The sequence below is a fragment of the Pelophylax lessonae genome (assembly GCF_965119305.1).
Source record: "Pelophylax lessonae genome assembly, chromosome: 1".
NCBI classification, from domain to species: Eukaryota; Metazoa; Chordata; class Amphibia; order Anura; family Ranidae; genus Pelophylax; species Pelophylax lessonae.
This window is the reverse complement of record NC_138768.1, coordinates 735,637,813-735,655,595: the sequence shown is the minus strand read 5'-3', so window position 1 is coordinate 735,655,595 and position 17,783 is coordinate 735,637,813. Positions and strand designations below refer to the sequence as shown.

At 43.7% G+C, this 17,783-nt stretch overlaps 1 protein-coding gene across 1 annotated transcript in view; it reads left to right on the top strand.

Moving 5' to 3' along the window:
• CRACD (capping protein inhibiting regulator of actin dynamics) overlaps window positions 1–17,783 on the top strand; it is a 273,094-nt gene that overhangs the window by 78,884 nt on the left and 176,427 nt on the right. The window lies entirely within an intron of this gene.

Here is a 17,783-nt window from a genome sequence, read left to right as displayed (position 1 = left end):
AATGTTTTTATTTTAAACAAAATACCTGTGTATTAAAAAGAATGAGGACCTAGCATTAGACGTACTTTTTCAAGTGAATGCACGCTAAGTAAGTGTAGCACCCCTGGTCCACAGCTTTCTGATACCTCTCACAGAGATCCCACTAATGCTTAGGACCTGTAACAATACAACACGTTTTTCTTTGTTTTGTTTTAGACAGAGTGGGGATGGATTAGAACCACTGTCAGGTTTTATTATTGCTGTCTGTAGCCCTGTTAGGGAGATTCACCCTCTCTATTTGTCCTTTTAACCGTTCTCACCAAAATTTAAAGAAATTCCCAAATTTTGGGTTGTCCCCAGTGCAGTAGTTGAGGGGAATTCTTCAAATGGAGACACTAGTACTAATGACTCTGGGGACAGGGGTTATAACCCTCCCACACTATATTCAAAGTAAAAAAAAAAGTGTTGCCTTTAAAGCGGAGTTCTGGCCACAGGGGTGAAATTTAGCTAAAAATACCCCTGGGACAGTCAGGGCTAGTACATTCCAGAATGGATAGCCTCTGTACTGTCCCGGGTCGCACTTACCTTTTAGAAGAAATACTTACCTTGAAAATTTCTTCTCCAGCGCTGCCATCTCGGATGTGGGCAGCTGAAGCCAGCGCGTCCTCTTCTGCGTCCTCTTCCGTGTCCTCTTCTCCCAGAATGCGCCTGCATCGGCCCCGCTCGTCACTTCCGGGTGGACGCGTCATCCCTCCACAGCTTCTGGGGATGCCCAGAAGTTGTTTAGCAGGGAATGAGGCGCCGCACCGGAAGTGACAAGCGGGGTCCCAGAAATCAATGCAAAGAGGAAGTGACGGCGCGGGCCGCGGCCGCAGAGGGAGGAAGTGGAAGAAAGGTGAGTACATTTTTCTTCAATAACAAGATAAGTAAACAAAAAAAAAAAATCGTAACTATCCATTTCTTTTTTAGGTGACCAAGAGCAAGCGGATGGCCCAAAATCGATTATGTCGATTTTGTGGCCGGAACTCCGCTTTAAGCTCTACTTTAAAGCTAAGGCTAGCATTAACAAAGCAGAGTGTGTGTAGATTGGTAGAAACTCTTGTGAATAATTTAGCTGGTGTTTATTTTGCAATCTATTTTTGTTATCCCATGTGTATTGAAGCACTGATTGCTGTTCGGTTCACTTTTTTTCTGTAGCAGATTATGTGTTTACGTACAGTGGAGGCAGTTGTTGACAGGCTGACAGGTTTGGTAGCTGATGTCATTCGGCTGTCTTCCAGATCTGCTATTTATGCATGTGTAACCTATGGTGGGATAGCATTTTAACTATGTGATGATTTTTTTGTGGTTTTTGTTACTGGTTAATATTCAATTGCCTATGGTTTTGCAATATTTGTATTTTCCCCATATTCAGGTACTGTTCAATGGATAACCGGAGTCTGAGTACGATGTGTAGAAAGCGGTTGTCTTGGTCTCCAGAGGCCCAGAGTAGTAACATGTCTAGCCTAAATATTGCTTAGGAACAAAGGATCTGACCTCTAAAACCTAAGGGAAAAATGTCTGCATTGCCAATAACAATCAAATTTGTTTTCTATAACAAGATAAAAGAACTTAATCAAAAGATCTGTCCTATTGCTATATAAACACTATTGGTGGTTACTCCCCATCCGGGGGACATTGATCTGCATCTGTGAGGAGCACTTGGAGGACGCACTGCATGCCGCTCCCTTGACTGGAGGAATTGCCTGCTACTTTAGCCTTTGTCTTATGCCTGGTTATGTATGTAACAGGCATACTATATACTGTGATTACCTGATATATCTCTCTAATTGGCCACAAGCAGTGCGTTTCCTTCAACTACCTCAGCAGATCATCCCTCGTGACTACTAATTACCCTACATGGTCTACCATCCCTCTGGTGCCTTCTGGTTGGCCCCAGTAACATCTTCCTATGGAATTCACATTCCAAACAGCTCCGGATGAAGTCTGAACACCAGGCGAAACATGTAGAGCAATTGGATCTATTAGTCCGTTTCCTTTTTGGAAGTTGTTATTGTATTGTACAGGACGCTCTGCGCTGCCTGCACCTTGGTGCTGCTGTGTGCAACGCATAGCGTCCTAATAATCATTTTTTGTTTATTTCTCTATGTCAATTTTTGTATCTGTTATGTTTTATTGTATGTCCTAGGTGGCTAGGCTTCCTCTATCCACCCACCACCTGTAATTTCTGATCAATGGTCCCCGCCCCTATTGGTCGGCGGACACATACCTTTGTGGTTTTACCATTTATCAATAATAAAGCGTTGTTTTTTATTACGGTGCCTTTAAAGTCCATTTCCCCCCCCCCCCTTTTTTGTTCTTTTCATGGTAATTGATTTGACAAGATACTGTAGTTTGAAGGATTAGGTGGTAATAAAAAACTGCCTTTTTTTGTGATATATATGATTGTGTTTTATTATGGATTAAACCATTGTCTTTCAGCAAAAAATGATTATTTTGGTAAGTTGTTTATGGCTCAGTGCACACTAGACACTCAAAAATCACGGCCTTATTGCAGTGTTAGGAGTGTTTCTGAAAAGTGTTTAGGAGCCGTAGCATTTTTGTTAAGGAGCAGGAGACGGCCTTAACAATAAATGACTTAGCTGTCAGCGGGAAGGGGGGGGGGGTGTAAGCAAAACAATTAGCGGCAATAAAAACTGAGAAAAAAACAGCATGGGGGTCCCCACTTCTATTCATACCATGCCCCCAGATTCTGCCCCCATGTGAATGAGTATAGGGCATACCATGGCCCCAGATTCTGCCCCCATGTGAATGAGTATAGGGCATACCATGCCCCCAGATTCTGCCCCCATGTGAATGAGTATAGGGCATACCATGCCCCCAGATTCTGCCCCCATGTGAATGAGTATAGAGCATACCATGCTCCCAGATTCTGCCCCCATGTGAATGAGTATAGGGCACATTGTATTCCTACTCATTCACTAAAAAAGTATCAAAAAGTAAATAAAACTGCACATAGCCGGCCCCATAAAAAGATCCGCACTTGACAAAGGCTCCCGTCGAATCACCACTCTGCTGCCTCTCACTGCTAAATAAACTAAGGGGCAGGAGGGGGCAGCATGCCCCGGTCACTGATGTCATCTGGGTGGCCCTGCCCTTTAGTTTATTTAGCTGTCATTCGGCAGGACTGGACCTCCTTAAATTTTCGGGTTGGCAGCCAGCGTTCATCATGATTGACAATGAATCTACAGAGGGGGACATTGTTTTTTTTTTTTTTTTTTTAAATAAAGGTCTTGTTAAAAACTGTGTGCGTTAATATTTACTTTTTGGCACTTTTTTAGTGAGTGAGTAGGGGTACCCCCTACTCATTCACATGGGGCGGGCAGAATCTGGGGGCCTCCTTGTTAATGGGGCTTCCAGATTCTAATAAGTCACCCCTTGCACCCCTACAACCACTGGGCCAGGGTTGTGGGGAAGAGGGCCTTGTCCTCATCAACAACTGAACAAGGTGCTTTAGGGAGGGGAGCCCCCCCTGACAGCTTATGAGTCCTCTGTTGTTGACGCCCACTCCTTAACAACCAGCTATACACTGGTTGTTAAGGATGCCAGCGGGCAGTTAACCGCATTTAGGAGCTGTCAGCTTTTTTTCTGCTGGCAAATCGCTCCCACAAACGCAAAAAAAAAACCTTTTTCTCCTGCTCCTAGAAACTGAAGCTTGAAAAACACTTCTAGCCTACAGTAGTTTGCGTAGACACATAGGATAACACTCGTTAGAAAAAAAATGCTCAAAGTAGCTGCTAGGAGTTTAAAAAAAAAACGCTAGTGAACATTGAGCCTATATGTTCTGTCTGGTCTTTATAAGTAAACTTTGGGTGGGCATTATTGCAATTTGAAAGGTTTAGCATGGTTAAATTGGTGATTTTTAAAGTTTAGTACATTTCTTGAAAAATATACTGCATTCACCCAGTCCGCTATCATATACAGTTCCCAGTACCAGAATTCCTTTGTTCTCTCTATTATCATAGTGCATTGTCATAATGAGGATTTTGTTGTGTACTCCATTGATGGAGTACAGTTCTAGGTATCAATGTTTGGTTGTTTACAGGTGATCACATTACCTCTTGGACAATATCATTCCTCAGCGCTCACAATAAAAACACAGAGTCCTATAGAAGGCTGATAATGAAGCAAGTGATCTTGTTACTACCATATTATTTATGTACACTACTAAAAGCTATTTATAGCAAGTGGAGTTCAGTAAAACCTGGTAGATACAAGTCAAAACAGGCAACCTGCAAAATATTAGAGGATAGAAATTTTTTTTTCAATTATTCGGTAGGAAAATACCACTTTGTCCTTCTTTAACATCTTTACTAAACTGTAAATAAATCAATTATCTAAAAGGTTGCAATGTTTATAAGGTAATTGATTCTAGAAAAGTATACTTATTGATAGAAATGCAAGTTTTATGGCAAATCTGATGGATTGGTAAATTGGCTCCCACCGCCTCCTAACTCCTTATCTAACTACCATGTAGAAGAAAGTTGCTTAAACGTACCTATTCTCATGGCACTCTGGTTCCGTCATGGGATCTGCTCCCAGCAATGGCTTCAGGGGAGAAGAGGGACCGCCAACAAGGGATGCCCCATATCAGCCTATGGGTGATGTCACAGCTCAGACATTTCAGCTGTTGTTGGTGATCCATGTCTCTATGGACCTTGCGTTGTGCACTGGTGCGCAGTTGGAACAGGAAGGGGCCATCCCCAAACTGTTCCCACAAAGTTTGGAGCATGAAATTGTCCAAAATGTCTTGGTATGCTGACGCCTTTAGAGTTCCCTTAACTGGAACCAGGGGCCAAGCCCAACTCCTGAAAAACACCACCACACCATAATCCCCCCTCCACCAAATGATTTGGATCAGTGCACAAAGCAAGGTCCATAAAGATATGGATGAGTAAGTTTGGGGTGGAGGAACTTGACTGGCATGCACAGAGTCCTGACCTCAAGCCGACAGTACACCTTTAAGTTAAATTAGAGCGGAGACTGCGAGCCAGGCCTTCTCGTCCACATTAGTGCCTAACCTCCCAAATTCGCTTCTGGAAGAATGGTCAAACATTTCCACAGACACACTCTTAAACCTTGTAGATAGCCTTCACAGAAGTGTTGAAGCTGTTATAGCTGCAAAGGGTGGGCCAACTCAATATTAACTCCTACAGACTAAGACTGGGATGCCATTAAAGTTCATGTGCGTGGAAAGGCAGGTGTCCCAATACTTTTGGTAATATATTATATTTATCTTTTTTGTTCTGATTATGGTCCTGCTAGAGAAATAGATATGAGGGAAGCAGAGACATTCCTGCACTCTGATTGGACAATGCAGGACAACAAGGGTAGTGTGCACATAGCTTTGTTTACTACTTGGATGTGTTGTAGAAAAATTCTCTGTTTTGTGCAGCGAACATACTGTATATTTGCCATATTAACAGCAAAGAGGTACAGTAAGTGCTATATTGTTTACATTTAAAGAATATATTCATATAATTTGTTCAAAGAAGCTGATTAAACATATGACAAAAACCCCTCATGAGTACCTGCCAAACCCACTTACGTAACCCTCTAGACCAGTGTTTCTCAACTCCCGTCCTCAGGGCACACTGAAGCCCCGTACACACGTACCGATTGTCGGCCGTAAATATTTGGCTGACGACCGATCGGCCGATTGTAGGCTTGTTAGTATGATGCTTCCGACAGCGCATTTTCAGCCGAACAGAATCTGTTGTGCAGGCATTAAAATTTTTGTTGGCCAACACCAGAACGGCCGATTGTTCGCCAGTCAGTACAGAATTCGGCCGACTAACAGCCGATTAGCAAGACTGGGCATGCTCAGAAAAGAAAAAACACACGGAAAGTTAACCATCATATGACATCACTTCTGCAGTCGGCTGTTGTTGGCCGACAAAATTCATGTGCAGTCTTTTGCAGTTTTCAGCCGACAGGACAGCACCGGACAAAAGACGGCCGATCGTTCGGCCGACGTTCGCTACGTGTGTACGGGGCAGATTTTAGGTATTACCTTTGTGCAGACTAGAATACTGCAATCACTGAGCAGCAAATGATATCACCTGTGATGTATTCCAGTTTTCTTGCAAACCTGGCCTGTTAGTGTGCCATGAGGACCGGAGTTGAGAAACACTGCTCTAGACATCCAATAACTATGAATTCCCAGAAGACAGTCTCATTGCTTAGCCATAACAAGCTTACCTACAGCAATATAATCCATTCCCCCCAGAGTCTCTTTTGCTTGTTTCCACATAACTATACCTTTCTCACCTCCACACATTATTGTTTATTAACTCTCTACAACAGCTTTTCTCAACCAGGGTTCCATGAAACCATAGGGTTTCTCCAAAGGTTGATATGAGTTCCTTGAGCAATGAACAACTATTGACCCAAGTGATCTTTTATCTATCTGTAAGCATAAATTCTTCACAATGATCAGAACTGTAATGAACATAATTCTTACTGACCATAATACTAATGTACTGTGCGCTATAGATACAGTAATTTTTAGCATGGGTTCCCCAACCCAGAAAGGTATTTAATGGGTTCCCCCATGTTAAAAAAAATGTGAGAAAGCCTGCTATATAAGGTTGGAGGAGCTAAGGGGAGTAAGAGTATAACATTAGATCTGTAACCCAAAAGTGGTTCTAAAGGCTGAAGGCTTTTTACCTGCGTTCTAAAGCCTTCAGTGTGCAGCTCTCCCCTCAGCCCCCTCTAATATTTACCTGAGCCTGATCCCAATTCAGTTATGTGCATGAGAGCAGAAGCTCTTCTGAGTCTTTCCCTCCTCATTGGCTGAGACACAACAGCGGGAGCCATTCGCTCCAGCTACTGTCAAATCACAGTGACGAGGGAGCAGGGGGCAGGGCAGAGTCACGCTCTGTGTGTCTCAAAGGCACATAGAGGTGGCTTGGAAGCGAGCCCCATAGCAAGCCATTCGGCAGGGGAGAGGGGTGCAGTGCGTCAACAGGAGACCCGAGAAGAGGAGGATCAGGACTGCTCTGTGCAAAACCATTGCACAGAGCAGGTACGTATACCATATTGTTTTTTTTTTTTTTAAGCATGAGCCTTTACAAACACTTGAAGCCATGTTCAGAATTTCCCAACAGATGTGAGTGAGGAGTGAATATAGGGTGTGTGTCCTATGCAAGTCCTACAAAAAAGCAGAATGCCATATACCTGGTGCCCCATTTATGTTAGACTCATAGGGCTGTCTGTATATTAGTTTTGAAGCAGTAGTTTGCCTGTGACATTGAGCTATGACAACTAATTTTTGTGTGTTGCCACCTCCCTACCACACCAGCAAGGTAGTTCTGGATCATCTCCCTTTAATTATATGCTGAGCTGTGATGTGGAACTGTCAATTTTTACTAGCTGACGTGGCTTACAGTTATGAAACCGTAGTTGATAACAAGCACCCCAGGCAGTCTAGACTGTCATTTTGCATAGGCCTTGTTTGACCCATGTATTACACTGGCATTGTTATCGTTTTTAGAACGCATCCTGCAATACAAATTTATACTATTAATCAAATTTACTGTATTGATTTAGTTTGGCCGCAGCAACTGCGTGTGTCCAGTAAATATACATTAGCTGGTCACAATACTGATGGCTTGATGATCATGCCAAAGGGTGCAGCATATATTTCCATGTGCCTGAGAAGAAAACATTTTCCTGATTCAGTCTCTCAGTACTCCTGTAGAGGTTTCCTGGTTTTAAGGGCCGTACACACTTGACGAAAATCGGATGAAATATCCTCCGATTTTTCTCTGTCTTCTCAGCGTTCATTACCGTTTTTAGTCGACAGTGCATAAATGTTCCCAAAATTTCTCGTCCGATTTTTCTTTTTTTTTGGCACATTTGTTCCTAGACTTCCGGGTTGTCAGCAACTTCAGATCATGCGCGGTCTTTTGTATCCGATTTTTCACGGACGTACTGCATACACATTAAACGAAAATCGGTCGTCTGGGGACGGACGAAAAAAATTTTGGTGTTTGTCCCTCCGTTCTTTTTTCGTTGAAAATGTCGGCATCGGCTGCTGAAAGTTGTGTACACACTAGGCGAAAATCGGACGATTTCACATCGGGGGGGAATTTTCGGCAGATTTTCTACTAGTGTGTACCCTGCTTTAACAGGGCTCAGCTTACATCAGTCATACTTGAGAAGTTACCTCTTTTTCAGTTCTGAGCTTCTTCAAGAGTGCTAGACTCTGAGCGCTGTGTAAACTCCACTGCTTACTAGTCTTCTTCATCCACATTGCCCCATTCTATTATTCTGTCTCTAGGATGGCATCATCTGACTGGAGCCATAACCAGGCCCAGCCCACCACTTTCTAGCGCTTTAGGACTTGAACTTGCTCTAACAAAGGCGTATTCTTCCAATAGCCCTTCTAGCATATTACTGTGTAAAACCTAAAACCAAGACCCCATTCACACCCGAGCATTTTATAGCTCGAAGCTCCAAGATGCTCAACAAACAAAAGCTTGTTCACTTGGAAGGTCCCTGTTCACGTCTGAGCATTTTGTTGCCTGTAGCCATATGCTTTTCACTCCAAAAAGTACATGAGCCTCTTTTCAGGTAGATTGGAGTGGTTTGGACCCCGTAGCCTTCAATGGGAATGCCTAAAACATGTGGCATGAGCATTTATTGAGCATTTTGTTGCGTGTTTTCCAGGCAAACAGTAGCTATTCACTCCTAATCGCCCACCCCTAGTACTTTCAAGCAAAAATGCTTGAAGCTTGAATACACATTTGAAATGCTTGTAATACACTTCTAAAACTCTTCCATAGGTGTGCAATTGCATTACGGGCAGTGGTGTATTTTGGTTTTGTGCTGCCCTAGGCAAGACTAAAATTGGGTGCTCCCCCTCCTATGTAAATTTGCCCCACTCCTTTTTTAACGGCTGTGGCTCCCTCCAAAATTGAAGGACTACAAGTCCCAGCATTGACCCCTGAGATCTCACGAGAGGGGGGATGAGGGAGCGAGAGGGGGGATGAGAGAGAGGAGGGATGAGAGAGAGAGGTTGGATGAGAGAGAGAGAGGGGGGATGAGAGAGAGAGACAAGGGGTGAGAGAGAGGAGTGAGAGAGAAAGGGGGGGGGAGAAAGGAGGGAAGGAGAGAGGCGGCTCTATCAACCAGTGGCCAGAGAGAGGGGGGTGAGAGAGAGAGGAGGATGAAAGAGAGAGAGAGAGGAGGGGGTGAGAGAGAGGGGAGAATGAGAGAGGTGGCTCTAGCAACCAGTGGCCAATAGAGTCTCAGGTGGAGGGGGGGGGGGGCTTTTTTGGGTGTGTAAACACTTCTCTTATGGCAGAGCCAGTAAGAGGGAGATCTTTCCCATCTTCCTGCTGGCATACAGAGCAATAATGCTAATACGCATGGGGTGATTGGGGTGTACTCTTGTAAACGCTTGCAAAACTATTAAATTAAAACGCCTGAAAATTGCTCTGCTCAGGCGTGAATGTAGCCTAATAGGTGAAGGATGAACAATCAATCAGTTAAGATGGCTGAGAGGTCATCAAACAGCTGTTGTGACAAATGAAACAAATGCTAACACTGCCTTGTGCGTATACCATAAGTAAAGTCAAATTATTTTCAAAATTTTGTAGTACCTCTTGCCAATTTTTTCCCCCCGTGATTTCATACTCGTAAGACATGTTTAAAATTTTGGATGCTATACAGGAAATGCAAACATAGCTGCGTCTATGGAATTATATAACATACAACAATGTACGTGCCAAAGGCACCATTTTTTCTGCTGTTGGGCAAAACTATTTTGATCATTTCCAATTGGGCCTAGTGGATACTTCAAAACCTTTGACAGGTTTAAAGGAGCAGAAAAATTTCAGAAACGCTTTATATGTTTATTATTAATGGACCATATATTGCTGTCAGTGCCTGTTATATTCAGGCAATGAACAAATTGTATTATTTTAGGACACTGAATCATAAAGGTAACACTGGTGTTTGGGAGCTTTATGTTACAATGATTTGCAGCGGGGTACAACCTTTTCTTGCAGATTGGCTATTGAATACTTCTTGAGAACAACAGCATGTAGCTCCAGGTAATTATTTCCCTTGTTAGATAGAACTATACATAGTCCAGCAATTCTCTACCCTGATGGATATTTACTCGCAGGAAATAAAAGACGTCTATTTCAGGATGCAGAAATGCATAACTCCTACAATAACGATAATAATAGCTTTATAATTTCAGCTCCTACCCACAGAGAGCGGGAAAGGCACATTATGTATCTCCATATACGATTGCTTTTTACGCTTATTCGTGACTGAATTTACCAACTGGACATGATCAGGGACGTGTTACATGATTTTTGTAAATGTCTGAGAATACAGTATTTTTATGAGTATTTAAAATTATTTTCACCTGAGAAGACGTTTGTCATTTTTATTTGGATGGATGCTCTTTTATACTTTGTTTAAGACAAAAACCAAAGAAAGCAGTGACCAGTATACCAGATTGTGAATGTGTTAATTCTGTAGATGTTGGGTTTGAGTAAGTGCCCATTCACACTACCGCGACTTGTCAGGCGACTGGTTCTAATAGGAGTGACTCAAGTCGCTTCGACTTAGAAAATAGTTCCTGTACTACTTCGGGGCCACATCGGAGCGACTTGCATTGACATTCATTATATGAAGCCCGTGCAAGTCGCGCCGAAGTCGCGGTGCACGCGACTTCACAGGTCGCCCCGAAGTCGTGCCGCGGTAGTGTGAACCGGTACTTACTGTGTGTTAATAGTAACGAAACAGATTATTTTTCTGTTCCCAACCTACCTCTCTTTGGTTCTATCTGTAATAAATTAATCATTTTAATCTTCGGTCATGTCTTGTTAAAATGAAAGATTTTTTTGTACAAAGACTTTATTTAATACTTAATGAGTTTAGTAAGTCCAAGTTAGCTTTTAGCATTTGCAATTTATAGCAGTTTAACTGCAAAATGTATCAAAGACACTGACAAGTTATAAAGATCCAAACAAGTACTACACCCCAATTCCAAAAAAGTTGGGACGCTGTGTAAAATCTATATTTATCCAATGGAGACCTCAAGAAGTGCTGTGCATCTCTAAAACCCAACTTCAGGCTCGTGATCAAGTTTTGGATGAGTATGAAGTATGAAGGTTCTGCATGCCAACCTGAATAGTTACAATATATTCCTACATACTCCTCTACCTGTTTTAGCGTACATAATTCAAAAGGAATGATGCTACATATACAGTATGGTGGTGAAAGGCAACACCTTTGGAGGAGAATGCACAAGCTTCTTAAGGCTATTCTCTGTTGTAACTAGGGTTGCACTGATAACGATATCAGTGCCGATACTAAGTATTTGCACAAGTACTTGTACTCGTGCAAATGCTCTGATTACTAAAACCGATACCTTTGTGGTGCAGTTTGAGCCCATTAAAAATGACTAGGCTAAAACCGCACTGCAAACAATCGTATATGATTTGAACAGGAATGTGATGCAATACCTGCCCGAATTACATGCGGTTTCCCACACCGCTCCAGTGTGAACCCAGGCATGTTTTAGTGACTTCAGCCCAGGTTCACACAGGAGCGGTGTGTGAAACTGAATGTGATTTGGAGTGGAATCGTACCGCATTGCTGTTCAAATCACATGCAATTCTTTGCAGTGCGATTTGAGCCTATTTATTTTGTATGGGCTCAAATCGCACCACAAAGGTATTGGTAATTGTTATCAGGGAATACTTGTGCACAAGTATTGGTACTTGTACACACTCTTAACCACTTGTCTACTGGGTACTTTCATCCCCTTCCTGCCCAGGGCAGTTTTCAGATTTCATTGATGTCACACTTTGAATATTGACAATTGCGCGGTCTCTGTTCCCTAAACAAAATTTTTATCTTTTTTTTTTTTTTTTTTTAGACAGAGCTTTTCTTTTGGTGGTATTTAATTGCCACTGGGTTTATTTTTTGCCTAACAAACAAAAAAAGTTAAAAAAAATGTTTTTCTTAGTTTCTGTTATGAAATGTTTAAAATAAGTAATTTTTCTCCTTCACTTATGTGCACTGATAGGCTGCACTAATGGGCACTGATGGGGCAGCACTGATAGGCTGCACTGATGAGGAGGCACTGACAGGTATTGACAGACAACACTGATTGGTAGCTTTGATTGGCACAGTGTGACAGCACTTGTGGAGGCAGATTGCCATCAGTGTGGATGTCTCCTGTGTGGATTTGCTGGTTATCAGGTGCATCCCTAGTTGTGACCTTCATCAAGACCTTTGAACAGACCAGTCTATAATTTACCAGAAAAAGAATGGAAAAAAGTTTTTAAATAGTCAAGATCTTCTAAAGCATTAAATGGGCAAAAAATAATTCTCCCACTCTCTTTTTTTTTTCTGTCCTTTTTTTCTTCACCCATTATCTCCTTTCTTTTTCTGCTTGCTCTTATTTTCTCTTAAGCCTCGTACACACGCAGCAAATTTCCACCGACAGGTCGTCCGTCTTTTGTCCAGAGTGTGTGTCGGTTGGTTGGAATGTGCTCTAGACTGCACACGAATTTTCCCGTACGACAGAATTCTACTTCAGAAGTGATGTCATGTGTTGGATTGCTTTCTGTGTGTTCTTTCATCTCTGAGCATGCCTAGTCTTGCTCATAAGATTTTTCCCCGTCGAAATCTGTACTAACGAGATGAAAATCAGACGTGTGTTGATGGTCGACAAAAATTTATATAGCCTGCACACCAGGATTTTTTCGGCCGAAAAGTCGGTTGTCGGAAGCACCATACTAACAAGCCGAAAATCGGCAGATTGGTCGTCGGACGAAATTTCCCGGCCGAATTTCTTCTCGTGGGTACGAGGCTTTAGTTTTCTTTATGTCTTCTAAACACTGCTGTCATTTTTACCTGTCCACATTTTTACCAGCCTATAGTCCACACTTGTTTAAAATGAGTCCTTAGTTTTTAGATGTACAGCCCCTTTTCTGCTAAACCTTTTCCAGAAATACAGTTGTGCTGATAAGTTTACATACCCTGGCAGAATTTATGATTTCTTGGCCATTTTTCCCAGAATATGAATGATAACACAGAAACTTTTCTTTCACTCATGGTTAGTGTTTGGCTGAAGCCATTTATTATAAATCAACTGTGTTTACTCTTTTTAAATCATAATGACAACAGAAACTACCCAAATGACCCTGATCAAAAGTTTACATACCCTAGTGATTTTGGCCTAATAACATGCACACAAGTTGAGACAAAGGGGTTTAAATGGCTATTAAAGGTAACCATCCTCACTTGTGATCTGTTTGCTTGTAATTAGTGTGTATGTGTGTGTATAAAAGGTCAATGAGTTTCTGGACTCCTGACAGACCCTTGCATCTTTCATCCAGTGCTGCACTGACGTTTCTGGATTCTGAGTCATGGGGAAAGCAAAAGAATTGTCAAAGAATCTGCGGGAAAAGGTAGTTAAACTGTGTAAAACAGGAAAGGGATATAAAAAGATACCCAAGGAATTTAGAATGCCAATCAGCAGTGTTCAAACTCTAATCAAGAAGTGGAAAATGGGGGGTTCTGTTGAAACCAAATCACGGTCAGGTATACCAACTGAAATTTCAGCCACAACTGCCAGGAAAATTGTTCAGGATGCAAAGAAAAACCCACAAATAACTTCAGGTGAAATACAGGACTCTCTGAAAACATGTGGTGTGGCTGTTTCAAGATGCTCAATAAGGAGGCACTTAAAAAAAGATGGGCTGCATGGTCGAGTTGCCAGAAGAAAGCCATTACTGCGCAAATGCCACAAAGTATCCCACTTAAAATACGCCAAATAGCACAGAGACAAGCCTCAAACCTTCTGGTACAAAGCCATTTTTAGTGATGAGACCAAAATTGAGCTTTTTGGCCACAACCATAAACGCTATTTGGAGAGGAGTCAACAAGGCCAATGAAGAAAGGTACACCATTCCTACTGTGAAACACAGAGGTGGATCGCTGATGTTTTTGGGATGTGAGAGCTACAAAGGCACAGGAAATTTGGTCAGAATTGATGACACGATGAATGCAGTATGTTATCAAAAAATACTCGAGGAAAATTAGCATTCATCAGCCCGGGAGCTGCATATGGGACGTACTTGGACATTCCAACATGACAATGATCCTAAACACAAGGCCAAGTCGACCTGTCATTGGCTACAGCAGAATAAAGTGAAGGTTCTGGGGTGGCCATCTAAGTCTCCTGGCTTCAATATCATTGAGCCACTCAAGCGTGCAGTTAATGCAAGTCAGCCCAGGAATTTACAGGAACTGGAGGCTTTTTGCCAGGGAGAATGGGCAGCTTTACCATCTGAGAAGATAAAGGGCCTCATCCAAAAATACCACAAAAGACTTCAAGCTGTCATTGATGTTAAAGGGGGCAATACACGGTATTAAGAACTGGGGTATGTAAACTTTTGATCAGGGTCATTTGGGTAGTTTCTGTTGTTATTATGATTTAAAAAGAGTAAACACAGTTGATAATAAATGGCTTCAGCCAAACACTAAGGCTCGGTTCACATTAGGTCGCTCCGACTTAGGGGGCGACCTGTGAAGTCGTGTGCAGCGCGACTTTGGCGCGACTTGCACAGACTTCATAAAATGAATGTCTATACAAGTCGCCTCCAGGTCACCCCGAAGTAGTACAGGACCCTTTTTCTAAGTCAGAGCGACTTGTGTCGCTCCTATTAGAACAGCTCCTGTACTACACAATGGGAGCGTGACGGACCGCGACTTGTCAGGCTGACAAGTCGCGGTCCAAGTCGGACTAGTGTGAATGCGGTCTAACCATGAGTGAAAGAAAAGTTTTTGTGTTATCATTCATATTCTCTGAAAAATGGCCAAGAAATCATAAACTCTGCCAGTATGTAAGGTATGTAAACTTATGAGCACAACTGTATACTGTACAACAGGGGTGGGGAACCTTTTTTCCTCCAAGGGCCATTTGGGTATTTATAAAATCATTCGGGGGCCGTACAAAATTATCAACTTAAAAATTAGCCTGTTATATTTGGTCAAACATTTAATTAACTCACCCCTAATGTGATGGCTGCAACTGCTTCTCTTTGGTGAGGTGTGTGATGTTAGCTGGTATTGATTATGTTGCTACTCGCAACTGGTTTTCCAGGTTTGCGTCGGTCAGTCTGGAGCGCAGTCGACTTTTTATGGTGGTAAGTTTTGAAAAGAACTGCTGGCGAGTACTGCTGGTGGGTATAGCTGGCTGGTACTGCTGGTGGGTACAGCTGGCTGGTACTGCTGGTGGGTACAGCTGGCTGGTACTGCTGTGGGTATTGCTGGCTCAGGCTGGTACTGCTGACTTGTACTGTGCTGTGGGTACTGCTGGCTGGTACTGCTGTGGGTACTGCTGGCTGGTACTGCTGGCTCTGGCTGGTACTGCTGTGGGCACTGCTGGCTCTGGCTGTTACTGCTGTGGGTACTGCTGGTTCTGCTGTGGGTATTGCTGGCTCTGGCTGGTACTGCTGTGGGTACTGCTGGCTCTGGCTGTTACTGCTGTGGGTACTGCTGGTTCTGCTGTGGGTATTTCTGGCTCTGGCTGGTACTGCTGGTTCTGCTGTGGGTACTGCTGGCTCTGGCTGTTACTGCTGTAGATACTGCTGGCTCTGGCTGGTACTGTTGTGAGTACTGCTGGCTCTGGCTGGTACTGCTGTGGGTACTGCTGGCTCTGGCTGGTACCGCTGTGGGTACTGCTGGCTCTGGCTGCTACTGCTGTGGGTACTGCTGTGGGTACTGCTGGCTCTGGCTGGTATTGCTGGCTCTGGTTGGCACTGCTTTGGGTACTGCTGGCTCTGGCTGGTACTGTTGTGAGTACTGCTGGCTCTGGCTGGTACCGCTGTGGGTACTGCTAGTTCTGGCTGGTACTGCTGGCTCTGGCTGGTATACTGCTTTGAGTACTGCTGGCTCTGACTGGTACTGCTGGTTCTGCTATGAGTACTGCTGGTTGTGGCTGGTACTGCTGTGAGTAATGCAGGTACTGCTGTAAGTACTGCTCTCTCTGGCTGGTACTGCTGTGAGTACTGCTGGTTCTGGCTGGTACTGCTGGCTCTGGCTGGTAATGCTGTGGGCACTGCTGGCTCTGGCTGGTCCTGCTGTGGGTACTGCTGGCTGGTACTGCTGGCTCTGGCTGGTACTGCTGTGGGCACTGCTGGCTCTGGCTGGTACTGCTGTGGGTACTGCTGGTTCTGCTGTGGGTATTGCTGGCTCTGGCTGGTACTGCTGGCTCTGGCTGGTACTGCTGGCTCTGGCTGTTACTGCTGTGGGTACTGCTGGTTCTGCTGTGGGTATTGCTGGCTCTGGCTGGTACTGCTGTGGGTACTACTGGCTCTGGCTGTTACTGCTGTGGGTACTGCTGGTTCTGCTGTGGGTACTGCTGGCTCTGGCTGTTACTGCTGTGGTTACTGCTGGCTCTGGCTGGTACTGTTGTGAGTACTGCTGGCTCTGGCTGGTACTGCTGTGGGTACTGCTGGCTCTGGCTGGTACTGCTGTGGGTACTGTTGTGGGTACTGCTGGCTCTGGTTGGTACTGCTTTGGGTACTGCTGGCTCTGACTGGTACTGTTGTGAGTACTGCTGGCTCTGGCTGGTACCGCTGTGGGTACTGCTAGTTCTGGCTGGTACTGCTGGCTCTGGCTGGTATACTGCTTTGAGTACTGCTGGCTCTGACTGGTACTGCTGGTTCTGCTATGAGTACTGCTGGTTGTGGCTGGTACTGCTGTGAGTAATGCAGGTACTGCTGTAAGTACTGCTCTCTCTGGCTAGTACTGCTGTGAGTACTGCTGGTTCTGGCTGGTAATGCTGTGGGTACTGCTGGTTCTGGCTGCTACTGCTGTGAGTACTGCTGGTTTTGGCTGGTACTGCTGGTTCTGGCTGGTACTGCTGGCTCTGGCTGGTACTGCTGTGTGTGCTGCTGGCGGGAAATGCTGGCTAGGAGAAGTGTAGCAGCGCCACGCTGGAGGAAGAGGTGATGTTTCCTGTATTGGTCACAGGTGGAGTGCATTTCATAGCTCTCCGCCTGTGACTCACTCAGACTGTCATAACGAAGCACGAACTATACAGGAAGCATCGGCTCCATTCTGACATATCAGCTGAGAGAGACACAGACTCAGCTGCACAGGGGGCCGGACCAAATGACTTTGGGGGCCGCATATGGCCCCCAAACTGTAGGTTCCCCACCCCTGCTGTACAACCACAATTCCAAAATAGTTGGGATGTTGGGTAAAATCTACATAAAAACAATGCAATGATCTGCAAATCTCATCATCCCATTTTTCTTCACAAAAGAAAATAGAAAACATATCAAATGTTTAAAGTAAGAAAATGTACAATGTTAAGAAAAAAATAAGGAAGTGTTTTGCATTCACTTTTTGATAAATAATAGACTAGTCTGTTCAAAGGTCTTTATGAAGGTTACAACAGAGAAAAGACTTAAGAAGCTTGTGCAGTCTCCTCCAAAGGTGTTGTCTTTCACCACCATACTTTATAAGTAGCATCATTCCTTCTGAGTTATGTACTCTAAAACAGTTAGAGGAGTATGTAGGAATATATTTTAAAGTGATATTAAACCCCAAACCAAAAACGTTATATATTGCAGCTTAGCAATCATTAGAAGTGGTAGCTGCAATAGTTTTCGTTTTAGGCTTTTTATCCCCTCTGTTATCACCTGGTGATCTGGCCAGCAACATACCTCCTATATTACAGAGCCCCCACTCGGGAT